Here is a 12998-nt window from a genome sequence, read left to right as displayed (position 1 = left end):
TATCAGGTTCAGGTTACAATGAAAGCAGCCATGCCACCTGAGCCATAATACCTATAGAGTCATGCATTTGAGGTATCTTTAGTGGTGTGGGAGATCAGAATATGCTACTCCAGAATATGAAGGATTGTTGAGCTAAAGGCAATGAAGAAGTAGTTGCAGGAAAGATTTCTGCCCTTTTCTACATGCATAAAAGTAGGACATAGATTCATAAAGACAAAAGGTATAATGTCACTCTTCTACCAGGGAGAACAGAGGTAAAGTTCACTAAAGACAACTTTAGACCTTTATTGGCTTGTACATGGTACCAGAAGAATCTACACTAACATGGTTTACTAATTAGCCTTTTTTTTTTTTTTGAGACAGAATCTCACTCTGTCACCTAGGCTGGAGTGTAGTGGCACGATCTCAGCTCATTGCTACCTCCACCTCCCAGGTTTAAATGTTCAAGCGATTCTCCTGCCTCAGCCTCCTGAGTAGCTGAGACTACAGGCATGTGTCACCAAGCTGAGCTAATTTTTGCACTTTTAGTAGAAACAGGTTTTCAGCATGTTGGCCAGGCTGGTCTTGAGCTCCTGACCTCAAGTGATCCACCTGCCTAGGCCTCTGAAAGTGCTGGGATTACAGGTGTGAGTCAGAATTCTCAATCCTGAGACAATGGTCCTGATGGAATGGAGCCCAAAGGCATCATTGAGAGTAACTGGAATGAGATTGTTGACAGCTTTGTTGACATGAACCTCTAGGAGTTTCTCCTCCATGGCATCTATGCCTATGGTTTTGAGAAGTCCTCTCCCATCCAGCAGCGAGCCATTCTACCTTGTGTCAAGGTTATGATGTGATCACTCAAGTCCAATCCGGGACTGGGGAAATGGCCACATCTGCCATATTGATTCTGCAGCAGATTGAATTAGATCTAACAGCCACCCAGGCCTTGGTCCTAGCACCCAGTAGAGAATTGGCTCAGCAGATACAGAAGGTAGTCATAACACCTGGAGACTACATGAGTACCTCCTGTCAAGACTGTATTGGGGGCACCAATGTGCGTACCGAGGTACTGAAATTGCAGATGGAAGCTCTCCATGTCATCCTGCATACCCCTGCACACATGTTTGATATGGTTAACCAGAGATACCTGTCTCCCAAATACATCAAAATGTTTGTACTAGACAAAGCTGTTGAAATGTTAAGCCATGGATTCAGGGACTAGATCTATTGACAAACTCCAAAAGTTTAACAGCAATACCCAGGTAGTCTTGCCATCAGCTACAGTGCCTTCTTATGTGTTGAGGTGACCAAGAAGTTCATGAGGGACCTCATTTGGATTCTTGTCAAGAAGGAAGAGTTGACCCAGGAGAGTATCCACCAATTCTACATCAACATGAAACGAGAGGAACGGAAGCTGGACATACTATGTGACTTGTATGAAACCCAGACCATCACCCAGGCAGTCATCTTCATCAACACCCGAAGGGAGGTGGACTGACTCACTGAGAAGATGCATGCTTGCGATTTCACTGTCTCTGCTGTGCATGGAGATATGGACCAACAGGAACGACATGTGATAATTAGCTTTTATCTGCTGTTTATTTGCCTTCCCACAAGTTGCTGCTTCTAGAATCTCAAAGTCCTTTTCCTTTGTCTTAGTACTTATCTAAAAATTTACTGTTTTATTTTTTAAGATGCTGGATATGCAAATAGAAATTCAAAGCCACCTTTTTGAAAACTACACATTCCCTGGTGTCTCACACATCTATATGAAACATACATGCTAATGAACTTCTGTTTGTTTTCCTTTTGTTAATCTGCTCTTTGTTACAGTGGTCCTTTTTAACTAAGAATTTATGAGGGTAGAAGAAAAATTATTTTTCTTCCCTTACATTTGTGACAAGCCTTAGTCTCAGAAGAACAACAGAGAACCCTGGGATTCTGTATCTAAGTCATACTATCTGTATCTGCATTCAGAAAGCATCTCCCAGCCAGTTATACCACGACAAAGTTTACTAAATATTTGAGCCATCACACAGGATTCTGCTTACAGTCTCTTCAGATAAAGGGAATCATTTTACACAAATTAACATAAAACAAGGAGAATATAACCACAAAGTCTATTGGTCTTATCACATATTATATTCCACGACGTGCCAACAACTGTCGGCCGATGGAGCAAATAAATGGGCTTTTCTTTTCTTCAGCTGTATCAAGGTAGAATTGACAAATAAAAAATTGTATATATTTGGCCGGACGTGGTGGCTCACGCCTGTAATCCAAAAACTTTGAGAGGCAGAGGCGGGCGGGTCACGAGGTCAGGAGATTGAGACCATCCTGGCCAACATGGTGAAACCCATCTCTACCAAAAATACAAAAATTAGCTGGGCATGGTGGCACGCGCCTGTAATCCCAGCTACTTGGGAGGCTGAGGCAGGAGGATGGCTTGAACCCGGGAGGCAGAGGTTTCAGTGAGCCGAGATCTTGCCACTGCACTCCAGTCTGGGGACAGAGGGAGACACTGTGTCAAAAAAAAAAAAAAAAAATTGTATATATTCAAGGTGTACAATGAGTACTTCTGAGTTATTTAATTAATCTCGTATTTTAGGATTATAAAATCTAGAATTATGTAGATGAAATAATTCAACATGGTTTTTCACATGATGCGGCAAAAATTGTACATCTATATACAAAAATAAACGTGAATCCTACCTTGCACCACATGTAGAAATTGTAAAACATCTCCAAGGAAATGTCCAGAAAAAAAAACCCAGGAGACAACCTTGGGTTAAACTTAGACTCAACATCCAGCAACATGGATCATAAAAGGAAAATTAAATATATTGGCATCCAACAAAATTAATTAAAAAAGAAAAAAGAACAATTTGCTCTTTGAATGACACTGTTAAAAAATCAAAGAAAAAGTCACAGTCTTGGAGAAAATATTTCAAAACATATATATAATGAAAGTCTGTTATTAAAAATATATTTAAAAATTTCACAACTCAATAAAAAAATTAAAAATGGGCAAAATATAAAGCTTTATCCAAGGAAATATGTGGATGCACATTAACATATGAAATGATACCATACATCATTTTAATTTAGGGAATGCCAATTAAGACCACAATGAGGTAGCAAACATCTGTTAGAATGGCTTTAAAACAAAACTGGCAGTATCGAGTTGCAATGAGCATGCAGATCAATCGGAAATTTCACACAATGCTAGTGGTAATGCAAAATAACACAGCCAATTTTGAAAATGACGCAGCTACTTTTGAAAATATTTTGGTGCTTTCTCATAAAATTAAACATCCATTCAGCATACAACACAGCAATCCCACTCCTAGGTAGATGTAAAAGAGAATTGAAAGCGTATGTTTGTATAAATATCTATATACCCATGCTTATACCAGTTTTGCTCCTAATTACCCAAATGAAAGCCAAATGTCCATCAATAAGGAAAAGATTTATACAAATTATGGTACATCTATACAATGGAATAAAAAGCAGCAATGCAACAACATTAATGATTCACAAATGTATTAGACTAATTGAAATAAACCAGAAGGAAATGGTAGTACATACAGTATGATTTCACTCATATGACATTTTGGAAAAGGCAAAACTATATGGACAGAAAATAGACCGTTGTTTGTTAAGGGCTGGATATGGGAGAAAGAATTGACCACAAACTTGCATAAGGGAAATTTTTAGATGATGGAAATGTTCTATGTCTTAAATGTAATGACCATTTCTTGACTACATGCATTTATCACAATGCATAGAACTATACAACCAAAAGGAATAAATTTGTCTATGAGTAAATTATATCCCAATACAAGTAATTTATTTAGTAGCACAAGAAGAACTTAGGACAATTTCTGGCACAAGTAAGTGTCCAAGAAACACTAGCTGCCATTGTTATCATCATCACCATTATTGAAATGAGAGAAACAGTTTTAATAAGTGAATAGTAAGTTACAATAATAATAAGTTACAGTTTTTATAATATAGGATGAGACAGTAATATAAATTTATTCAGTTTCTTAGTCAAATATTTAAATGGTCAAATGAATAAGACTATAAAAGCACAAATAATCTAAATCTCAAATCTGCATTTAGAAATAACAGTGAATATTATATAGTTTTTTTTACAGTATTCTAACTAAATTTTCAAAACAGATTAAAAGTGTCTGTGCATGCATTTTATTCATGCAATGTTTATTGACCATTTATCATGTGTAAATCCTATGCTATGCCCTGAGACTATTAGTGCTATGACCCTGAACTGAACCTATTAGTTTAAAAATTATCAGTAATAACTTTACTCTTACATAATCTAGTGTATTGTATAATCAAACACGTAAAAGCAGTTAAGTCAAAAATATTCAGAAAGAAAACCAGGGTCAAACTGAAGACTGAATGTATGTTTATAATTTTTATAGGAGAATTTTTCTGTGCTATATAGTTGGTGGAAGTCAAGTCAACTGGAACAATTGAAGATAAAGTATATATATAAATACTGTTCAAGTTAGGAAAAACACTAATGAAAAAGTTTAATGGAAAGTTGGGATCTAGTTATGTTTGAATAAAGAATGTTTCAGTTACTATGGCTACATTACAAATTATCTCAAATCTAGTATTTCAAAAAAATACTATTTTACTAGTATTGGAGTCTAGTAAACGACTGTCATGGATTCTGAAGTTCAGCATGGCTTGCTTCTGCTCCATAATACCTAGGGTTATACTTGGAAAGGCTTGCTGGCTGGAGGCTGGAATCTTCAGAAGGCATCTTTGCTCACATGTGTGGTTGTTGACGCAGGTTTTTGGCTGACACCTAAACCGAGGTGTGGATTAGAACTCCCAAAGTGGCCTCTTCTTGTCTAATTCATGTCTTAATAATAGTTGTAAACTCAGTAATAGCTTTTCTAAAACCCCAATTTAAAAATGGGCAAAGCGTGTTAGTTTATTTAGAAGTATTTTTACTTAGAAGTTTATTTAGAGGGACCTGCACCCCGGCTCATGATTGGGAAGAACACCTCTGAAGGCTGAATATCTGCATTGAACTTGATGGAGTAAGGATAAATTTTACTCTCCACTGACATCTAGAGGGAGTGTTTCTGGAGAGAAAGATTTGGACTTCTTTCTAGTGTGATGGTTGACAGCAAACATCCTCAGAGAACAAAGTGAATATGGCTAGCATTTTTTATAACCAGACCGTGGAAATGTCATGGCGTCATTTTAGCTTACTCTATTGGTTGAAGTAGTCACAAAAATCTACTCTGCTGCAACAGGTGGGGTTGAGGATGGCAGCACATCACTGTGGGCAATGGAAGGAGAATCAAGATCACATGAACAAGAGCATGAAGGACAGGCCATTTTGGAAGATGCCATCTTTCATAAAACCTGAGTATTTGTCATCGGATTATATGAATATTGATGTAATTAGCAATTGGTGAGTCCCCTTTTGGAAATATAGTAATTGACATCAGAGCTAAGTGAACATTACAAAAGTGGCCTTAAATATTTAGGTCCCCAGCTTAGTCAAGAGTCTCATTAATCATTTTCATTCTATAGGAAAGTTGGCCATTAATATTCAGGTCATATAAACAAAAGCAGATATTTATAGATAGCCAGAAACTCACTGTTTAGCAGACATGCATTCATAACACGATGTGCTAAGCACTAACTACACCTAGTAAAGACATCATGTTTTCCATATAAAACTACTATATTAAGTACTCTGCTAGCGTGAGTATTTTCTTTTACCACACAATGACCTGTATTTTACTTTTGGAGAAATTTTTTCTCAGCTTACAAAATGTTAGTTGGATATTTACCACTTTTATTACCTTCATGGAAGTCCAGTTCGACTAATACGCCTTTTGAAGAATGAGCTAAGATGAGGCATTTGATAAATTTCTTACAGCTATTGTTTCCCTTGACATTATTTTTATGGGATCGTATTAAACATCACAAAATATCAGTTTACAATGACTGGAAAATCCCATTCCCTTAATAGTGAAGAAGGGTAAAATCTTCCAAAGAGTATTACATATCTCCAAGCACAATATACCTTGATAGATATACAGCATGACTTTTTCTTAATATAGACAAAATTCAGCATATTGTGGCAATAAAATAGGAATGCCAAATGTCTCTTTTGCCAGTATCCTTTCTTGAGGTGGCTACAGTCCCATTCCCGTTTCCCTTTGAAAGAACTAAGTTCAACATGCACCTAATAGAGTGGTGGTTACTCATTAAATCTGTTTTATATTCCAGAGTGTTGGAGGAGTGGGGAGAGAGTAGTTTGGGCTGATGGGATGTTGGTAGAAAAAATGTAAGTTATTTCATTAAAGATGCTTCTTCTCTTGTTCAATGTCCAAATGCAGAGGATTTGTAGAAGACTCCAGGACTCCAGATGACTCTGAAATACTTAGCGACAGTGGAAGATACTATCTAAGAGGAGCTTGGAGCTTTGGCTCACCACAGGGAAGAGCACCGCTGAAGGCTGACTACATCTGCACTGAACTTGATGGAGCAAGAATAAATTTTACTCTCCACTGACATCTAGGGGGTTGTAGTTTACAGCAGTTGCCACCATGATCAATATAGCTGGTTTTGTGAGACAGAAGGTAAAGTCTGAACAAGTTTATAGCCTCAGTGCAAGTAGCCAAAGAACAAAACCACTAACTCCCATGTGAAAAAGGATATCAAGGTTTTTTAAAAACAATGAAAAATGACAGTGTTGTAGACCTAGTTGTGCATCATATAAAATCCTCCCAGACCTACCAGCTTATGTATTCATCCTGTCTTAGATCTTGGCCCTTGCCTATTTTCTAAGGGACAGACATAACGATAACTCAGGGACTTCCCAGGTCCAGACTACTCTCCCTGCTCTACCACCAGTAGAAGTTTGGCAGCCTCATGCAACGCACTGGCTGACAAGGAAAGACTTACCTTCACATGGTCACACTGGACCATATAAAGGTTATCTGCTTCTTCTGGCTTCCCAGGCTGACCAAATGACACATCCTCGATGTGAAATGTGAATGAGTCAATGCTCCATGGGGCACACTTATACCAATGAGAAACAATATGAAATTTTTCTCTTATTCTCAAAATCTTAGAAACAAAATAAGAAAAAATAGTTCACCTAAATTAGCAAACTTTTTCCTATAAAGCACCCACATTTTCTTGCAAATAAATACGTTAACCTGGAGAAATGTCACTAACATAAAATGAACTTCTCAATTAATAAAGGCCAATTTTGATGTATTTCTAGCACTTTCAAGCTAGAAAAAACGTGAATAGTTTTAAACTGAAGTGTTATACACTTTAGTTTTACAGTTTTATAGTTCTGGTAAATATTTGGCTTCTATGCTTTTAAGTTACCATTGTAACGCTGAAGCCATATTTTGATTTAATCCTGAAAGATTTCAAGAAGAAATCATGGACTACAAAACTTGTATAGAGTAATTGTTTTGTGTTAAGCAAATAAATGCAATGTTAAAAAATTCTGCATTGGACAAAAGTAAAGCAGTTTAGCTTACTCAAATAAAACAAGCTGAATGATGATCAGTGTATTCTTCTATATGTTATTATATCTTCAACCTCACCAGACTTTTGACTGATAGTCACAACAGTGTGTCCTAAACTTTGTATTATCAGTTTTGATGTTTGTTTTCACTACAACTGACCATAAACACTTCAAGTTAGAGACTGTTACTGATACTATTTTTCCTTTTAATTATTAATGTTATGTGAAGTAACTGGTATATAGTAGGGAATCAATAAAGATTAGAGAAATTAACTTAAGAGGAAAAATGCACATTTGAAGCTAAAAATAAAATACTCAGAAAGGAAGTATTATGGGAGATATTTTAAGGACTTCACATTTCATTGATTAAGATTTTTTTTCTTCGTTGTGTAGTATCAAAGATCTTTCAAAAATTACAGGGATATCGACAGAGAACATATTTAGAAACATCACATAATGATTCCAAAATATTATCTTTACTTTTAAGGTTTTTTTAAACTCTGTAACATAAACTTCCATGGGAATGGGATCACTTAAGGATAAGGAACTTTGGATTGCTACAGAGCCATAAATTACAAATTCCAACCAGTTGACAGATTGAGCTTTGAAAAAAAAGAAAAATGCAAACTCAAAAGTTTAAAATGTAAACATGTTGCCCAAAACCATTAAAAAGTCAGTTTGCATGATACTCTCAAGGTTGTTTTTTAAAAAGGCTATTTGTTAAGTAAAGACAGTATTGTTCACCCTTTGAAGCTGATTCCCAAGGAGAAGAGGTGCCCTTCTGTTACTCGCTATGAAAATAAAAATGAAAACGAAAATATAAGGTTTTCTTTCATGCTTAGAGTTGTCCTAGGCCTGTGCTAATGCTTTCTACTGCTTTATTTCTAAAATTTTGTATATAGCTATAGGAAATCTTTTTTTTTTTTTCTTAAGACTTTAATGCCTGGTTATCACACTACTGTAGAATTACTTCTCTATGAGGACCTTATCAGTGGCATTTAGTAGGCAATTCAAGAAGATAGCAAGCAATGAAAAGATTTGGAATTCTTCTGGCTGTGAGATAATCAATGATGTTCTATAAAATCCTGGGAATGACATCATTTTGGAACTACTTGCTCTGTGGTTGTTATTGAGTAATTTTATAATATGACTTTTAGACAAATCACCACATTCATTTATTGATACAAGATTTAGTTATAGGGTCCTTGTTTTACACATGACAGCATGCTAGTGGGCTCTTCTGTTGGTTGAGGGGAGAGGAAGTTACAGGCCTGGACATTAAGCGACCTGCAGTTTCATAGAGGAGATGACATATGAGTCCAATTACAAAGACATTGTAGGAAGTTCTAAGAGTCTCACTCAAGGCTCTCATGTCTGCTCTTCTACCTCTACACATTTGTCTTTTCCTCTCTCATCATTCAAAATTTCATCACCCATCCAAGATAGCGTCAGAAGTTCCAGACAAATACATTCCATTTTAAACTACAATTTTCCTGTTTTCAAGTTACTCTGTTACTGTTCTTCCACTGGAACTCTTTCTCCACTTCCCTTGAACTTATATCTCATTGGATCTCTCTACTTTTTCTTTACCCACTATTCTTTTCTCCTTATTTTTCATCCCATCAAGCTTAGATTTCATGATCCAATCTTTAATTACTTGGAGAATATTTGATCTTTCTGAATTCTCCTCTTCCAAAAACTCTGGCAAAACCCCAAACCAGTTATACCCACTTTCTTTTTGCCAGCACACGTAAAGCTGAGTGTTGCACATAGGTATCAATATGAAGTTACCTATTTCAAACTCAACAGAGTTCAAGTAAGTTGATTATATTACATAATTTTTCTACTAGGTAGCCTAGAGCCCCTTCAAATTCGTCTTGCTCAAAAATAACACTCCCCCTGGGAGAACATTTCCCCCTGTATGTTTCTTATCTCATTTTATGTCAACCCCATCTACCTAATTACCTAAGCCAGAAATCTATGTGTCACTCTTGATTGCATTGTCTCTCTTACTTGACAATTTCAATCAATCTCAAGGTTGAGTCAATTCTGATAGATGTATCCATCCCTTTTTCTAAAACTGCACTGTTACCTCTTGGTCAAGCCACCATCATATTTTGCATAGGTCATTAGAACAAACTCTTAATTCACCTCCTTACTTACAGTCTGCTTTCTTGCCAATACTTTTTATATGTTGAGTCCTCAGTAACATTTGAAAAACGCAAATCTGATAATTACTTCCTTGTGCTAAAAAGAATTTAATACTTTCCCATCCCATTTAGGAAAATGTTGCATCTCATGAACACTTACAAGCACTGTATTCTTTGGCCACACATAGTTATTCAGTATAATTTCTAATTGATGTCTCCCCGCTTTGCAGTCTATATCTGGCAATGCTGAATTTTTTTATTTTTATTTTTAAATTTAACTTCTTGGACAATACTTCATCATTTCTTGCTTCTGAAATTTTTCTTTAGCTTTCTTTTTGACTAGACAGTGCTTTCTTCTTCTTCTCTTTGTTTAACTAAATTCTATTTACCCTTTAGATTCATGAAAGTTTTCTTGAAACATATGGTCTTCATGTCATTATACCAAACATACTTCCAAATTCTTATGTAATAGCCACATAATCCACTAGACCACTGGTTCTGTGAAGGCAGAAAGTACATCTAATCTGTCTCAGCCTCTGTCTGGGATTTGCAGGGTATTCAGTGAATACACTGAAAGAATGAATGATGACGAAATTCTTACGGGGAAGTTCTATTCATATGACAGCATGGTTGGAAAAGTGGGTTAATACCTTTTAATGATAGCAGTGTAATCAAAGATATTAAATACTACAAACAGTAAAGAATAGTAGAGAATGTTACTAAGAACGATATACCAACAAACTTGACAGAATAAAACAAATAGACAACTTTCTCAAAAAATACAATTTATCAAAGTTAACAATAAGAAAGAAAATCTGAATAATCCTAATCTCCATTAAGGAAATTAAATTTGTCACCATAAAGAAAGTTCCAGGCTGAGATAGTTGTACTGATAAATTCTGTCTAAAACTAAACAAATAAAATCAAGGTTATATACACATTTTCATTAAAAAAAGAGGAGGAGGGATGATCATTTTATAAGGTCAGCCTAATACTACATGAAAAGGTGAGAAATACCTCAATGAAAAAGAAAATTACAGACCAATGTCAGCCATGATTGTATTGTTATGAGTTGAATTGCGTTCTACTAAAATGCATGTTAGAATTCTAACCTCCAGTGCTTAAAAAGATCTCAAGGGATTTATTCTGAGTAAAAAAAAAATCTAAAAATATTACACACTTCAATATTCTATTAATACAACATTATTTTCTTTTTTAATAGCTTTATTTTTGAATTATAATTATGTATAATTATAGGAGACATAGTATGTATCTATCATATACAGTGTGAGATGATTGAATCAAATAAGTTAATATATCTAGCATCTTAAATACTCATTATTTACTCCTCCTATTTAACTTCAACTTGGATCTTTTGACTGACATGTCATTCTTCCTTTCAATCTCACCCCTGCCTCACCTCCAGGCTCTGGTAACTGCTTTTCTACTCTCTGCTTCTATAGTTAGATTGTTTTAGTTTTGCATATAAGTGAGAACATGCAGTTTTCCTCTTCTGTACTTGGTTTATTTCACTTTGCATGATGTCTTCCAGGTTCACCTATGTTGTTGCAAATGACAGAATTTCCTTCATCAAAGCTGAGTAGTATTCCATTGTTGATAAATGCCACGTTTTCTTTATCCATTCATCTGTTGATGGACATAGGTTGAGTCCATGTCTATTATAAACAATACTGTGATGAACATGGGAATGCAGATATCTTTTAGATGTACTGAATTTAAGTCTTTAGAATATATACCTATAAGTGGGATTTCTGGATCAAATAGTAAAATTTGTTTTCTATTTTTTATAATTTTGTCATTTCAAGAATGCCATATTTTTAGTTTTTTGAAGAATTTCTATTACAGAAAACTGTATAGAGGTTCCTCAAAAACTAAAAATACAACATTATTGAAATGAAAAAACAATGGACATGAAGAACAAATTTTTGTTCTCTAGGGTTTAGGGATCTTAGAGGTGGAAGGGGATAGATGAGACTATAAAGAGGTCGCGCTGTACAGATCTTTGTGTTATCTTAATTGGAGTGGTCGTCATACCAATCTAACATAGTAAATGAAAACACTCTATACACACATTGTATTAATGTTAATGTTCTGTTTTTTTATCGTATAGAGTTCTGTAAGATGTAACCTTTGGAAGAAACTCTATGTAAGTTAAATAGGACTTCTCTGTACTATCTTCCCAACTTCTAATGAATCTGTAATTATTTCAAAACTAAAAAGTGTAAAAGTAGTATTTATTGCAAAGAGCCAGTATTTTAATTCATTGTGAATGAATACTTTGGAAAAATATGATCAAAATAAATTACTAGAAAACTAAAATTAAACAAAGATACATAAACTGCAAACCCTTTTTTTAGAATCAGGAATCTCTCTCCATTTTTATAAATATAATGAGAACAAATATGGTATATGAAGAAAATAATTTCCAAAAGACTATATATTTTTATTAAAAGTATACACAGAGCCATCAATATTGAGAATTGCTAATATACTATTTGTCTTTCTGCAATCTCAGCTAAACAAAATGTATAAGTGACATGTGATTTCATGCAATGAAAACTTATTTTTGACACTTTGAGACTACTTTGTATAAACACATTTAAAGATTTTGATACGAATAAATGCAAACAGTTCATTTCTTCCCCGTTAACATGTCTAGGCTAGGTTTTATTCACAACATTCATTTATTCATAATTATCTGCACTATTTCTAGATTCCTGTTTTAGTGACACTCATTGTGCCCAAAACAATCTGCAGAGTTGTATTGTTAGAAACAAAACAAGAGCATTTAAATTAATTTCATCTAACTCACCATATTTATTTTTAACTGATATCCAAAAATGAAGTGATGATGTACTTTAAAAACACATCTTCAGTGATTCCACCAGTAGCTAGTTCCATAAATTTATCTTTTTTATTACATTTGAATTATCTTTCAATAAGAATGGTGTTCAGATCCATGCATTTCTTATGTGTGAAACATTTTTGGTAAAAAAAAAATAAAATTCCAAACCTTTGGTTAAATGTTTGGTGATAACCTTTTGCAGGTGTTCAATAACAACATTATCACCTACCTCATTGGTAACTGTTACTAGCTTGCCATAAAACTTGTAAAAACTAGATTCCGTAAATTCTCAAAGTTTCATTTTCTGTCATTGAAAAAACTTGTTTTATTTCTACAATACCTAGAAATATTAACATCATTAAATACATACAAAATATCAGATAAACAAGTTACCCTGGCTATCACTGAACAGCTTTAAATTGTTGGACCAAACTGATTTCTTAAGAAGTGAAACATT

General features: G+C 34.7%; 1 pseudogene; it reads left to right on the top strand.

Annotated features, from left to right (window-relative positions):
* Positions 1-548: 548 nt before the first annotated feature.
* On the top strand, positions 549-2256 carry LOC101001841 (annotated as a pseudogene).
* Positions 2257-12998: the final 10742 nt, after the last annotated feature.

This window comes from Papio anubis, chromosome 4 (genome assembly GCF_008728515.1).
Source record: "Papio anubis isolate 15944 chromosome 4, Panubis1.0, whole genome shotgun sequence".
NCBI lineage: Eukaryota > Metazoa > Chordata > Mammalia > Primates > Cercopithecidae > Papio > Papio anubis.
This window is presented reverse-complemented; position numbering and strand designations above follow the sequence as displayed.